At 44.4% G+C, this 16,078-nt stretch overlaps 1 protein-coding gene across 13 annotated transcripts in view; it reads left to right on the top strand.

The window, feature by feature from the left end:
• Nucleotides 1–6,117: 6,117 nt before the first annotated feature.
• Nucleotides 6,118–16,078, top strand: part of MPPE1 (metallophosphoesterase 1) — a 58,284-nt gene continuing 48,323 nt past the window's right edge. For 4 of the 13 annotated variants that reach the window (XM_058692746.1, XM_058692741.1, XM_058692735.1 and 1 more), the window contains exon 1: nucleotides 6,118–7,195. The gene's annotated coding sequence lies outside the window, so the exon portion shown is untranslated. Of the gene's footprint in view, nucleotides 7,207–7,772; nucleotides 7,902–15,603; nucleotides 15,740–16,078 lie in introns of those variants that run through there. The other 9 variants (XM_058692744.1, XM_058692739.1, XM_058692736.1 and 6 more) reach the window with 6 other exon arrangements.

Genomic DNA, 16,078 nt, shown 5'->3' with positions numbered 1-16,078 from the left:
AGTGAGTCCTTGCACACATGTGACGAGACCTGTGGGATGGACCCAGTGCACAGCCTATTCTCTGGGGCTGTAACTCCCAGGTGGGCACTGGTCTGCCCCCATGACATTTATACCCACACTAGAGTAATAGGGACAGCCCCGTGAGATTTTCATTCAGCTAAGTGTATTTCATGTGAAAAAAAATGTCCTTAGCCCAAGTCATGTCCCTTCTGCATTTTGGTGTCAAAAATGTCATTTCTGTAATAAAATGATCGTGATGGGAAATGGCAGGGCTTTCTTTTTGCTTTTCTTTTTCACTTGGCCACATACATGATTGACAAATCTATGTAGGTCACAAAAACAAAATTTTTTTTGAGATGTTGCTGGTGTGTGGAATCTAGAAGTCTGGGAACCACGATAAAAGGCATGTCCCGGGGGCCCCTCTCCTGAGTCTTTCCTTAACCAAGAGGGAAAGAAGTGGGGGAGGGGGTGTTAGTCAACAAAGGTCAACTCTTCATTCTTGCCTGATTAAAAGCAGAAAAACAAGTCATTGGGGACACCTGGGTTCTCAGTTGGTTAAGTGTCGGACTCTCTTGATTTTGGGTCAGGTCATGATCTCACAGTTTGTGAGATTGAGCCCCCACTCCCCTACCTTGGGCTCTACACTGTCAGTGCAGAGCCTGCTTGGGGTTCCCTCTATCCCTCTTTCTCTCTGCTCCTCCCCAGCTAGTGTACTCTCTCTCTCTCTCTCTCAAAATAAATAAATAATTTTAAAAAAAGAAAGAAAGAAAGAAAGAAGAACAAGTCATTGGTGAGAATCTCCAGAACTTCCAAGTCTCAATGAATTTCTCCAAGTACTAAATAGGAATCTCTCTTTCTCTCTCTCTCCCTCCCTTCTTCCCTCTATTCTTTAAAAAAAAAATTTTTTTTTTAATGTTTATTATTTTAGAGCACGTGAGAGAGACAGCAAGCAGGGGAAGGGCAGAGAGAGAGAGAGAGAGAGGGAGACATAGAATCGGAAGCAGAGCCTGAAGCAGGGCTCGAACTCACAGACCAAAAGATCATTACCTGAGCTTAAGTTGGCTACTTAACCGACTGAGCCACCCAGGCACCCCTTTCTCCCTCTCTGTCTTTGTCTCCGTCTCCATCTCTCTCAAAATGCCCTTTCAGGGGAAATTAAAAAAAAAAAAAGCCCACTGGAAAACATGGTTGTTGTATGAATATTCCAAAATTGGATTAGTCAGAAAAAGAAATCATGTGGTTGTTAGGAGAAAGGAGCCTGGCCTTTTCTGTGACATGGGCAACTGCATCTCCTTTACTTTACTAAACTGTGGTAGAGGGCTGTCATTTGTGTTGTTTGGTAGGGAGGCAGTATTATTCTCCAAAAAGAAAAGAAGATTGTGGGTTTTTTTTTTTTATCAATACTTAATGAACTAAAATTATAAAATTAAAAACAAAATGTTCTTCAACCTTTATGTTCAGTTGATAAATCGTGCTCATTTTTTCAACCACCTAATAATGTTGGGACGTCAAATACAACTTTTCATTATTGTTTTTTTTAATGTTTATTTATTTTGAGAGGGAGCGTGCAGGCATGTGAGTGGGGGAGAGGCAGATAGAGGGAGAGAGAAAATCTCAAGCAGTTTCCACACTGTCTTCCCAGAGCCCGATGATGGGCTCAATCTAACAGTGAGATTATGACCTGAGCCGAAATCAAGAGTGGGCCATTCAACCAAATGAGCCACCCAGTGCCCCTCCTTGTTCTTTAATCAGCACTCAATCTGTGTGTAAATTTGACTGATTCAATTCCCCTAAACAACAGCATTTCCAAACTTGACTAAATTCTCTTAGATAGTTCAAACTATAGTTGAGTATGATATCTAATTCTTTCAAATACTTCAACTGGGAGTTTTTATAATTCTCAGAGGCAAAATTGCCCTGTACCCTCAAGTATTAACTTGTCCATCTGATAAGTCAGACTTCAGAACCCAACATATCAGGATCCCTAACCCTATCACCCATCCTAACAGCAGCCAAAGCATACATAAAATAGTGCAATGATTGCAAAACTATATAAGCAACTTAAACAAGCCCCCATATAATAGGCTGGAGTTCCTTCTTCATCGCAGAGTTAAAAAGGTGCTTATCGGCCACGGAATTGGATCCCACATCCCAGGCCCTGGGCCTGCAGTGCCATAGGGGAGAGAGCAGGTGTGGGGTCTCAGGACTGGAGCAGAGGCTCAGTGAGTCAGGCTGGCACCCTCATTCCCAAAGACCTCCTTACCACCTGGTAACTCACTCCTTTGCCTTTATGGATTTTCCCCCCGATAACAGTTCACCCCTGCATAGTCCCCACCTGCCTCTACCTGGTCCCCTATCCCCCTCAGAGGATCCCAGAGTCAGTCCTGCACCAGCAGATCAACTCTCCATGCCCTGATGCACACTGCATGGCGACAGTTGTCAAACAAAATACAAGCCTGGTATGTAATCAGGGGTTATCAGTACATATCATTTTCTGAACCTGTTATTAGAAATTTATATAGCTTTCCTGAAGCACGCCTCATACTGTTTGCCTCTTTTGAGGTTGTAATGGACTCAAGGGCCTTACAGAATGATTACTTTCTTTTTAATGCTCACACTGTCACAAGTGCAGCCCATGGGAGTCCCTTATTTAAATTAGCTCCTTTTTAGTCTTGAAATACCCTGTATCTTTGACAGCAAGCAATCTGTGTCAGGCTGGTTTTCATTTTCCTTCTCTACAACACAGAATCAGCTGCTATGATTGAAAGCAGCAGAGAGGCCCTGGGAACGTGACACTGATTTAGGCTGCTTTAGTAAATATCAGAAATTCATATGTATGTGTCTAATTTTACCTCCATCTTTATTTACTGAGTACTCCTTTAAAATTTTTTTATGTTTTTTAATTTTATTTTTGAGAGAGAGAGAGAGAGAGAGAGAGCGAGCACAAGTGGGGAAGGGGCAGAGAGAGAGAGGGAGACACCAAATCCAAAGCAGCCTCCCGGCTCTAAGCTGTTGGCACAGAGCCTGAAGCGGGGCTCGAACCTGTGGACAACGAGACCATGACCTGAGCCAAAGTCGGATGCCCAACCGAGCCACCCAGGCGCCCCTGAGTACTCCTTAAAAAAAACTTTTTAAAAATTTATTCATTTTGAGAGAAAGAGAGAGAAGAAGCTTGAGTGGGGGAGGGGCACAGAGAGAGAGAGAGAGAGAGAGAGAATTTCAAGCAGACTCCATGATGTCAGCACAGAGCCAGACTCAGGACTCTTTACAGGACTTGAACTCTTGAACTGTAAGATCACGACCTGAGCTGAAACCAAGAGTAGGATACTCAGCTGAGCCACCTAGGCGCCCAGGAAGCACTCTTTATTTACAGCAATCTGATGTAAAATAAAATAAAATTTTCAGTGTTTCCCTCCCTTTTCTGAGCCACCAGCTTCTCTCATCTGACATACCCGTATCCTCTCGCCAACTTCAGTGCATCATACTATACGTTAGTGTCCCCAACAACATGATTAAATCACATCACCTAACCTTTCTGTCACACAAATGTGCACCTATTTAGATCCTGGAACCCTCACTTGGGTCGCCCGCTCTTTTAAAGTCCTTATGTGTCTCATTGGCCATTGTTCTGGATTTGTCTGACAATCACCACACTCTATTAGGAGCCAGAGTTTATGGGGTTAGACATAGAAGACTGAAATGTAAAGATGCTTTCATATCTCTCATAACACCAAAATCAATAAGATGCCTTGTGACTATCAGGCATTAATACTTACAAACGGACTGTTAATATTACTTTACATACCAAACCACTGACTGCAGTTTTGGTACTGCGGTGTCTGTGCTTGTGGGTGGCAGAAAAAGAGAAAAGAGAGGGAACAGGCTTTTTTAGTCACTTTTGGCTCAGTTCATGTACAAACATTAATTCAACAAGCATGTGAGTTCCCACTACGTGCCATGCCCTGTTCTAGGCTCCAGGATCCCCGTCCTTGTTGGGATTACATTCTAGTGCCAGCAAATACACTGTTAGCTAAAGCATGTCTGCTTCCAAAACCTGATTTAAGCATGTTCTAATTCCCCAGGAGACTGTAGGGGCAGAAAGAGTCCCCTTACTCCCGATATATAATCCCTCTAACTGAAGTGCTATAGCATGGAACGCTTTTAACAGAGAACAATGCCTTCCAACGAAAAGGCAGGAATCTGGGACAGATTACTTATTGAGTCACTGAATTGCTATGAATGATTTTCCATTGAAATATAAATGTTAACATTCCAGGCTTTGCTGGCTTCATAGAGAGATTAGAAAGTAGGAATGTACTAAGAATGTGCACACAGGAGGACTCCAAGATTAAGAGAAGGAAGGCAACAAGAGGAGGGGCAGAGGATGCCTGGAGCTGGTCTGTGTCCAAGCACATCTAGATGGCTTCTCAAGGGCACATAGGCCTGTGCTCAAGGACATTCTCAAGGACAATGGTGGCCTGCACTCTGTTCTTTGCCTACAGATTTTATTTGATTTTTAAAAACTTTTTATGAGGTACACATACATTCAGAAAAGTACATATACCCTAAACATAGAACTCACTGAATTTTCAGCAACTGAACATACCTATGCAAACAATCCCAATTAAAAAGCAAGATTTTATTTTGGGCACCTGGGTGGCTCAGTCAGTAAAGCCTCTGACTCGATTCTGGTTCAGGTCATGATCTCATGGTTCATGGGTTTGAGCCCTGCATTTGGCTCTGTGCTGACAGTGCGGAGTCTGCTTAGGATTCTCTCTCTCTCTCCCTTTCTGTCTGCTCCTCCCCTGCTTGGGTTCTGTCTCTCTCTCTCTCTCTCTCAAAATAAATAAATAAACACACACAAAAAATAAATAAAGGGGTGCCTGGGTGGCTCAGTAGGTTAAGCGTCTGACTTCGGCTCGGGTCATGATCTCGTGGTTTGTGAGTCCCCGCGTCGGGCTCTGTGCTGACAGCTCAGAGCCTGGATCCTGCTTCCGATTCTGTATCTCTCTCTCTCTCTCTGCCCCTCCGCTGCTCATGCTCTGTCTCTCTCTGTCTTAAAATAAATAAAATGTTTAAAACATTAAAAAAAAATAAAAAGCAAGGTTTTATTTTAATAATATGAACAATTTTGCATGTGACATGAAATCCAAAAGGTCAAAAGAGTATGTATGAAAGAAGTCTCCCTCCTACCCCATTTTCCAGTCACCCAGTTCTCCTTTCTAGAGAAAAAAACATTGTTAATAGTTTCTCACCCAGTGGGTTTTATTTAGTTTAGAAAGAATTTTTAATTCCAGGATAGTTAACAGACAGTGTTAGTTTCAGGTGTACAGGTGTGATTCAACAATTGTATACATTGCTCAGTGCCCATCAGAAGTATGCTCTTAATCCCCTTTACTATTTCACCATCCCCACCCCCCTTTCTGGCAACCATCAGTTTGTCCTGTATAGTTAAGAGTCTGCTCTTTAACCAATGAGGGTTTTGTTTTAAGATTTTATTTAAATTTCTCTTTTAGCATTTATTTTTGAGAGACAGAGAGAGACAGAGTGCAAGCGGGGGAGGGGCAGCAGACTCTGAAGCAGGCTCCAGGCTCTGAGCTGTGAGCACGGAGCCCACCGCCCTGGCCTGAACTTGGGAACCCAGAGATCATGACCTGAGCCAAAGTCCGAAGCTTAACCAACTGAGCGCCCCAGGCGCCCCAAGATTATTTTAAAGTAATCTGTACACCCAAGGTGGGGCTGGAACTCACAAGCCCAAGATGAAGAGTCATATGACCTGCGCAATGAGCCAGCCTGGCGCCCCTAATGAGTTTTAAATCAGACTTTCTGACATCTGTAGGCTCTTTGCTGGGTGGGGGATGGGAGGGTGAAGTCCTCCCTTTATAGGAGCTAAATAAGACCCTTGAACCTGTCCCAGACTCGCCTGGCCTAGGCTGCCCAGAGACAACAGCCAAAAAGGGTCCAGGGCCGCGATTCAAGCAGCAGCCACGCCAAGGTCCGCCCCCACGCCCGCCTTGGCCCCCCCGCCTTGGGTGACAGGTTGGGGGAAGGCGGGGCACAGACGCGGGGGAGGGGTGGGAAATCTGAGACTCGAGTCGTATGGGCCCCTGGCCATTAAAGAGAAAGCTTCCGGGCGGCCCAAGGGTGGGCAGAGGGCCATCGTCAGTCCTGGGAAAGGGGAAAGCAAGGAGGCCTAGAGGGCGGCCTTTCCCCGGGAGAGCGTGGAAGGATGGCGGCGGCGGCCACGCCAAGGAGGAAGAGAGCAGGACAGGGTGGGGACAGCCCCTCCGGGGGCTTCTGGGGGCGGATCCCCGGGGTCTGGGGGTAACCCTTCTGGGTGTCCGGGGACTGTCCTCCCTCCGGGGTCCGGGGGCGGTGCTCTCCCGGGTGTCTGGGGACGGTCCTCTCGCTGGCCGGGCTGCAGCGTGGAGACCCGGAGGACCAGGCGGGGCGGCGGCCCCGCCCCGCGATGCTTTTACTTTGGGGATCTCCAGGAGAGCCTTTAAAAATAGCCTGGCTGACGTGTGAAGAGCGGCTCTTTATGGCAAGGGACGAGTGCCTGCTCTCGTGCAAGCTTGAGCGAGGATTGAGCGAGGAGGAGAAGGGGCCGAGGCCGCCCGCGGGGAGAAGCGTCAACGCCGCCGCCTGAAGTGGGGCAAAGGTCGCGCGTGGCACCCACCGCCTGCGGCGGCCCAGACGCTCTGGTTCCTGTGCCGGAAGCATTTTCACTCTCAACATAATAAGGAAAACAGAATTTTCCATAAAAGGATTTTGTTTTTCCCTTGAAGACGGTACACTTACCGGGTCATCTTTGGGCCTTCCCTTTCTTGATAAAGAAACTCAAAACAGTGGCCTCTTTCATATATTCTAGTTAGCTCGTGTCAAACGAGGCTGCTTAACTCATCAGCATTGCGGTTAGGTTTGAAGCTGATTATTAGATAACAGATAACTGATTTATGGACACCTGAGTTCAGTCCGGAGCTATGCCACCCGGGGGGGTATTGAGTTTCCGGCCTCAGGTTTATCACCTCTTTGGGAAGATGAAACTAGCTCCTTGGATGTAATCCATGACACCAATTTGCGTTACATTGTGAAATCTGTCGACGGCTTTTCTAAGACTTCAGAGGAGGAAGAGACCCATGCGAATAAAAGGATCTGGGAAACATTCCAAGAAGAGGCCCATCTTCAAGTTTAGGTGAGATTTCAGTAAGTAGTCACTGGGTTACACTGAGTTGAACCTCCTGGAACCTTTTGTTGCCTTTTATAACCGGAAAGCAGGCTGTTAAGGGAAGGCTTTGCCCACACAGGGCTATGCCCATCGCCCAGGTGAGCGCACTCTAAGTCCCTAGCACCTCAGAAGCTCCCCTTGTGGGAGGGCTCAGTGCTCGAGAAATCCCTACCCCCACCCCGAGGTAACCGCTGTCCCAACATTAACACCACGTGTCCATTTTGTTTCCTTTTGAACGTTCATGTATGCCCTCTGTGCCAGCTCTCAGGCTGCCGCCTCTCGGTTCCAGACCCACGCTCCCGTCGGCCTCGCGCTGCGGGCGAGGCTGCCTCAGCGCCATCCCTCTGTCCCCTGTCCCTTGATCCGCCAGACTCCCCTGGAAACCAGCTGCAGGAAACCTGCAGCTCGCAGGAGAGGGGAGGGACTTGCTTCTTCCTGCTGGCTTCCTGTTGGCTCCCTTTCCTGCCAACGTCACCCTAGCAACCTGCTCCCACCCCCCCCCCCCCCCCCCCCCCGCCCCAGTGCCAGCAGCGCTTTCCGGCAGCAGTAATCGAGTCTAGTTTGTAATTTTCGCATCACAGCAGTTAGAGAACCCCTCTGAGCGGACCCCAAGACACCGGTCCCAGCACCAGACGGTTGGGGAGGGGGCTGCCTCCAAGCTTCTGGATTTCAGGTATTTCAGCTTTTTTCTTCTTGTGCCCCAGTCCTAGGAGGTGGTAGCTACCTCCCTGATACCTGTTTTTGACTTTTAGTCATCTAGTTAATATCTTTATACCTAGTTAACTGTTCTTTATGTTCTTTATGATACATCCTGTCTATTGGGTTAGCTGGTGTGGTTTCTCTCTCCTTACTGGTTGCTGACTATAGAACCTATTCTGGGTTAATTTGTGCCTGGCTTCTTTCATGCATCATGGGAGTTAGACTCAGCTGGCTTATTACACGCAGCGATAGTTCATGGATTGTCGCTGCTGCTTATCACTCCGTGGACACACCGCCTTTTATTTATCCAAATACTGTTGTCATATTTTCAGTTTGAGCTATGACATGATGCTGTTGTGAATATTGTTGTACGTGATTTTCAATGCCTAATGTGCGTGCATTTCTGTCTGTGTGTCCCAGCAGTGGAAACGCATGATAGGGCATGCATATGTTCAACTTCAGTAGATCATGTACGCGGTTTTCTAGAATGGTTGCACGGGTTACACACCCATCAGCGGCAGTGCAATGAGAGTTGCCATGTTGCACATTGTAATGAGTTCTCCGTACCTCAAACTTAAAAATGTTAGCTATTCTGGGGCGCCTGAGTGGCTCAATTGGTTAAGCTTTCAGCTCAGGTTTGTGTTCGATCTCACCGTTTTGTGTTCGAGCCCCACGTAAGTCTCTGTGCTGACAGTGCAGAGTCTGCTTGGGATTCTCTATCTCTCTCCCTCTCTCTCTACCCCTCCCCTCCTCATATTGTCTCTTTCTCAAAATAAATAAACTTAAAAAAATTTTTTTTAATTTAGCTCTTCTGGTATATGTGCAGTGGTATCCTAGTGTATGTCATCTGCATAACAAATTCCCCCCAAATTTGGTGGCTTAAGAAATTCATTATCTCAACAGATTTTGTGGATCACCATTTCTTTGGGAGAGACTTAGCAGGGCAGTTCTGCTCAGGGTCTTTTACTCAGAGTTTGGCTAGAGGCCCCAGTTGCTCTTGGTGTTGGCCTCCCTAAAGCTCCTTGGGCAGCCACCTAACATGGCAGCCCGTGGTCCTGTCTGAGTGATCCAAGAGAGGGGGTGAGGGGGAAGCCACACACTTCGATCTGCTTTATTCTCTCTGTTGGAAACCAGTGTTTACTCCTAGACTGCCCTCGAAGGAACTAGTCCCCATGTCTTGAAGGGAGAAGTAGCAAAGAATTTGTGGACTTTAAAACCCTCATGCGCACCATGGTTTTCATTGACAGCTGGTTATTAACAGAATTGAGATTGCCCATTTGAGTATGCTCTTTGGTGAAGTGTCTGTTCAAATCTATTGCTAATTTTTTCTCTTTATCGTTTTTTATTTTATTTTTATATTTATTTATTTATTTATTTTTCTTTATCGTTTTTTAAAAATTGATTTGTCAGAGTTCTCTGTCTATTCTGGGCACAAGCTCTTTGTGAGAAGTAGGTGTTGCCAATATCTACTCAGTCATGGGAAATTTCTCCTTTATGCCTTTCAGCGTTTTCAAATTTCTTGCTGTTCGCACATGCGACTTTTATATTTTAAAATATCCTTAACAAGTAAAAGCTCTAGTGGCAGACCAACAGGGAAGCAGACGCAGAGTTAAAACATCAATGGATGTGAGGGAAGGAAGGCAGTAGGTGCTGGCAGGACAGCTTATTCACTGGAAATTAGTCACTGACCTGAACATTCCAAACTCTTGTTTCTTTGGAAACATATGAGGGCAGACATTTAAGAAGACTTAATTAATAAGTTTCTGTTTTCTGTCCCAGATTTTGGAGATGACTCCAAGGATAACATATTATGTTCCCTACCTTCCCAAAAAAGGGTTACCTCATCCCCAGGGATGCAAATGTTTTCAGTTCTACTGTTTGCTTGCTCACAAAAAAAATGCATAGCCCCGAGCTGAAAGTGTGAGCAGGAACACTGTATTTATTTGTAAGAAACTAGCGAAGCAGCAGAATTTCTACGTTGGCTGATCTCAACAATCTCTAATCAACATCCCCTTTCTCGAGGTTTCCTTCAGAATTGATTTATCTTCAATTTGTTATGGGAAAGCCTTCTCCATTATAAACTCTTCACCAATTAATACAAATATTTTCAGATATCCTAATTCTTGGTACTTTGTTGTCCTTTGGCACTTAATCTAAAACTCTGTCTTGAAAGAATTCTTAAGTTTTCAGAGCCCAAAATGATATGAATGGAACAATATTATTTGTGAGGTCAATGAGTGTTTTTAAACAGTTTAACCTGAGAAATAAAATTAAAAGCCTCCAGATTTTGTCTTCCCTACTTAGTGTCTCTTGGAATCCTGCTGAACGATCTCTTTCCTAACCCAACCCCTCACCTGGTTAGGATCTGCTGTTTGAAACATAATGTGAAGAGGAAACTTATTTTAACACTGTAGGGATCTGGGAAGTCTCATCACAGTAGAGGGCAGCTTGCGCCACCTGCTGGGGACATTAATAGTCCTTGTATCCTAGGCATGAGTCTAATTAGTTCACAACCTGACCATTTTTAGTATTTCTGACTGACGATTATTTGCCTTGAGACCCTTTGTCTTTATGTTTCAGAGAAAAGCAAAGAGACAAAATAAATTACCCTAGAGACAAAATAAATTTAAACCAAAATCTATAGCGTTATCCCAGCCAACATCTGCTCCTACCCCAAAGGATGTCCTAAGGAGTGGCTCAGATAATAGGCAGAGCTGAGAAATAGCTAATTTCTTTAGGGTGATCACAGTGGTGTGTGTGTGTGTGTGTGTGTGTGTGTGTGTGTGTGTGTGTGTTTGCGCATGCGCATCGTCCCACCAAACTGATGTCCTTCCCTCCCTCTCTTCCTTCCTTCCTTTCTTTTTTCATCTTTGTGTTTCTTCTATTTCTTTCCCTCTTTCCTTCCTTTGACCCACTCTCATTCATTCCCCCTCTTCCTCCTCCTTCTCCATATTCTTTCCCTTTTCATCTCCCTTCCTCTCTTTCTCTCTTTCTCTAATGAACAAAACAATTTTTTGAGAATCTGATATGCATCCAGAACAAAAACTGTGAGCGAAATAGCTCTAGGTATATTCTTTTGTTGGCTAACTTCCCAAGTTTCAGACTCCTGCAGAATTCTGTGCTGTGAGCTGAGGAAACACAAGGAGCCGAATACTCAGTGTTCATGTGGTTCTTGGGTGCTGGGCTCAGAGTACCCCGTCACTAGCCAGTCTGTTGGGGCCTCTGCTCCCTAAAGAGCCAGAAAGAGTGCAATCAGAGACCTGGGCCTCAAGGTTCCAACTTGGCCCTCACACTTGTCAGTATCAGTTGTTTCTTTGAGCACTATCTAGCCTGCAGCAGTGTTGAGTCCCCGAACTCTCTACTGTCTGCTGGATTCCTGCCCCCTCACCCCGCCCTTTCCCCCACACCTGTACTCCTCTCTGTCCCCCACCCTTGTACTGGGAGCACCCCTACTCTATGATGGTCTGGACCACTGGTCTTCTCAGCTTGGTCTTCCCTGCTCCTACTCTTGAGCCTTAGCCAGACCCCACCCAACCACCCAAGGATAGCCTTCATTAGCTCTGTGCTCCTCAAGGAAGAGTTTAACAATGAACTGACTCTCCATGAATACCAGACCCACTGCTTTCTTTGCTTAGTTACAACTGGTTGCTATTCCAAACTCAATCTAGCTGATCCAACGGTGAGTACCTTAAATCCTTATTTTCTTCCTGATGTGATGGCAGTTTCCATACTGATGACTCTAGTAGGTTTTACTTGCAGGAATTTAAGAAAATTACTTTATCTAATCTGAATTGGAAACCCAGTGAACTAATTTCATAATCTCTGGGTCTGTTTCTTTATCAGAATGGGTTAGAATGCATCATAGGAGGTGATGAGTCTTAGGGTCACAAGTAAGACTTACTGTACTTTGTGCTCTCAGAGCAGTCTAAAAGTTACATTACTTTTTCTTTTTACTGTTATTGAATATAGGGGGAGAGTGATTGTGTCTACTCTTGACAGGTGTTTGAGATAATTAATATTTGAACATATCTACATGAGCATAAAAAGTAGTCTCCTTTGTCTTATATTTCTTTTGTAAAGTTATGAAAATAATTTTAAAACTGTGTTGACTATTACGTCTTCAGAGAAAATTGGTCAGATTTCTTTGAAGGTCTGCACTTTATTCTGTCCTAGCTTTTGAAATGATACCTACTATCGTGTGAGCCAAAGCAGGCAGTTTTGATCCTTTCTTACGTGAAGGTATAGATGGCACCAGAGCTGAAGTCCATCACGGTTGATTTAAACAATTATAAATAATTACCAAAGCAAATGAAATAAGCTAAAGTTTTAAAAGTGTCACAACACAATCAAGTACTTTCTTATGGACTGGTGAGGGCAATAGTCAAGAAACCGTAAAGAATCTTGGAGGTTTTCAAATTATCTAGTGGGATTTCTTTGTTGACATATTCAATAATATACATTGAAGTGAAGGCTGGGTAGCATTTTAGTGAAAAATCAGAAGTCTCAGCCCTCACTCTGACTGGCTAGTGATCTTGGATAGGTTACTTAACCTTTCTACGTTTTAGTTTCCACGATTGTAAAAAAAAAAAAAAAAGTGATAATAACAGGGTTCATCTCACAGGATTATGGGTCTCACTTAATTGTCTTAAACGAGTTATTAGTGTTTAGTATGGGGCAAGGTGTATAGTAAGTGCTCAATAAATGTCACTTAATGAAGCAAATTAGTTTCACATTCCTTTCGGTAATATGTTACTGTGGTAGTCAGCCTCCTGATATTCATGCCCTTGTAGAGTCCTCACCCATATTGTACCAGAGTTAGTCTGTGTGACCAATAGAACATGGCAGAAGTCAGTGTGTTACTTCTGTGATCGGGCTATAAAAGGCTATGGCTTTCACCATCTTGGGCTCGCCTCATTTGGGGGGAGACATTCAGGTTGCTGACAGTTTGGCTACTGGCAAGGAACTGGGGTATTTGGCCAATAGCCAGGGGGAACCGGACGCTGCCATCAAATATGTGAGTGAGCTTGGAAATGGATTCTCTAGCCCCTGATGATGGCAGCCCCAGCTGGTGGCTTAACGACAACCTCATGAGAGACCCTTGCTCCAGATCCCCAGAGCCTAAAATAGTGGTGCATGTCACAGCTGATGATATCTTAGATTTCAAGAAATATTCTCATTTGTCTAAATCACATCAAAGTCACATGGTCAATCTCCCCCCCCCCCCGCCCCCCGAACCATACTTCTTAAACTGCCACAATCTTCATTTTTAGAAAAAAATGAGTGTATATCTAAAACGGAGATGCCTAGGCACATTTGCCATCTGGAGGGATTTTGGCAATTACTGACCAACTGTGAAACCAACTTATCATTGTGCGATTTTTTACATTGGAAGTGCTGTAAGGGATGTTGATTATGGTGAAGAGGAGGTGATGGCTTAGAAACCTGTAAAAGTGTTCTGGGAAGGCATGGAGAAAAAGGCTGCTGATTATGGGTCCACAGGATAAAGTCTCATCCACAAGTCACTGGTAGGTTGGCCACTGATATCATGGGATAGAATGAAGCCTGTGGGCAGGGTGTCTCTCTCTCTGTGCTCCCTCCCCACATCCCATATCCACATCAGCTAGTGTTGGACGTAGTGTGAGGTGAGGTGAGGGAGGGAGGAAGGAGGTAAGGAATATAAATGAGGTGCTTCCAAATTTCTCCATGGTAACAAGAAGGTAGTTTTTCAGCAGGGAAAATTTGGATCCCTAGAATTAGACTTTTAGGTGTTTGTTTAAAACTAATGCAGATCACCAACATGCTCATAACGCATTTACTAGTTCATCAGAAAACCCACGTACTAATTGTAGGGTATAATCCAACAGAACTGTCACGAGCTCCATATTTGTTACATAATTATTATTTCTGCTTTGACAATGCCCTGCAGACTCTTCCCTCTCTATTTTCTCTCCATCACCCTAATGTAGTGCTTTGGCTTCAGCCTTTTGGCTGACCCTCCATCCAAGCACCATAATGTTGGCACATCAAGGTTCCTAAAGCACTACCGTTTAGTGCTTGCAAACTGCGATAGATGCTGTGGTTAGTGGAATGACGCCCCTTCCTCCGCCAAAGATGTTCACATTCTTACCCCTAGACTCTGTGTATATGTGACCTTACATGGCAAAAGGGAATTACAGTTGTAGATGCAATTAAAGTTGCTGTGGTAAGATAAGAAAGATATTTGGTCTCTGTCCCCACTTCCTGAAACAGTGCTCCTACAACTCTTAGAATTCCTAAGTGAGGAGGTGTTCCAAGGAGGTGACTCTTGCTACCCCAGATAGCATCAGGGTAAGAGCCAGTTGCCAGAAAAGTCAAGAGTTGATTAGAATCTTGGAATTTTCAGCCTCATCTCCCCAACCTTTGGGGAGGAGGGGAAGACTAGAGATTGAGATTGTTGCCAAAGGCCACAATCATGCTTACATAGTAAAACTTCATAAAAATCTAAGGAGATTCCAAGTTGGCAAACACATCCATGTGCTGGGAGGGTGGCACATCTCATCTCCACAGGGATAGAGGCTCCTGCACTCGGGGTACTTCTGGTTCTTGCCTTATGTGCCTCTTTATTTGGCTGTCTTTGTATCCTTTAAAATTTAGTAGCAAGGATAGCAGTTTCCTGAGTTCTTGGAGTCATTGTATATGTAGGGTTGTATTGTGGGAACCCCTGATTTAAAATTGTTTTTAGTGTTTATTCATTTTTGACAGAGAGAGAGCACACAAGTGGGGAAGGGGCAGAGAGACACAGAATCTGAAGCAGGCTTCAGGCTCTGAACTGTCATCTCAGAACCAGAAGTGGGGCTTGAACCCATGAACCATGAGATCATGACCTGAGCTGAAGTTGGATGCTTAACTGACTGAGCCACCCAGGCACCCTGGGGGAACCTCTGACTTTGTAGCCAAGTCAAAGAGAAGTGAGGCTAACCTGGGCACCCAATACTTGCAACTGGTATCTGAAATGAGGGCAGTCTTGTGGGACCAATCTTTAAACCTGTGGAGTCTGATGCTAACTATGGATAGTTAGTGTCAGAATTGAACTGAGTTGTAAGACACTTAGTTGGTGTTAGAAAATTGGAGCAGTAGCGTTTGGAAAGATGCTACATGTTTGGTGTTAGGAGGAAAAAAGATCCTCAATTTTTGATCAGTTGACCTTGAAAAGGGGAAATTATCCTAGATTATCCATGTGAGCCCAGTAAAATCACATAAAATCCCTAAAAGTAGAAGAGGGAGGTGGAAGAGGAAGTCAGAATAGTGTCATGGGAAAAGGATTAGATCCATCATTGATGGCTTTGAAGATGGAAGAAGTGACCATGAGCCAAAGAATATGGATGGCCTCTCAATGCTATAAAAGGCAAGGAAATGGATTCTCCCCTAGAGCCTCCAGAAAACTCAGTCTTGCCAACATCTTGATTTTAGCCCAATGAGACTCATGTAGGACTTATAACCTACAGAAGTGTAAGATAATAAGTCTGCTTTTCAAGCCACTGTATTTGTCGATAATTTGTTGCAGCAGTAATAGGAAACTAATACAGATACCATTTCAATCTTGGTCTTATGTTACATTAGACAATACCCTACTTCCTCTATCTTATCCAAAGTCTACCTACCTTAACACTTAAATTTCTTTTTGTCTTTCTTTCCAGAGTTAACATTTCTCGAGCATGTATTTACAATTGATGTTCATTATCCTTGGATCCTGTATTTCTGAATTTGCCTACTTCCTAAAATTTATCTGTAACCCCCAAGATCATTCACAGATACATGCAAGTGACAAAAAAGGTAAATTTCCCAATATATGTATTTCCAGTTGAGGTCACACAAGGCCCTCTCTGTGGCCTTGTTTCAGCTCTCACGCTGTGAATAAGAATCCTTTCGGAGTCTATTTAGTGGCCTGTGTTTTGCATCTTTGTGCTTTTTGTTGGCTGTCTTGTTTACAACAGGCCCCAAGTGTAATGCTGAAATGTGGTCCAGTGTTCCTAAGCTTAGCAAGAAGGTGTGATATGCCTTATAGAGAAAGTGCCTGTGTTAGATAAGCTTCATTTAGGAGATGCTGAGGGTGCTGTAGGCTGTGTCCTAAAGGATAATAAATCAGCAACATGTATTAAAGAAGGTGTCTTT

Source organism: Neofelis nebulosa, chromosome 11 (assembly GCF_028018385.1).
Source record: "Neofelis nebulosa isolate mNeoNeb1 chromosome 11, mNeoNeb1.pri, whole genome shotgun sequence".
Classification (NCBI taxonomy): Eukaryota; Metazoa; Chordata; class Mammalia; order Carnivora; family Felidae; genus Neofelis; species Neofelis nebulosa.
Note: the sequence above shows the minus strand (reverse complement) of the source record. Positions and strands in the feature narration are given on the sequence as shown.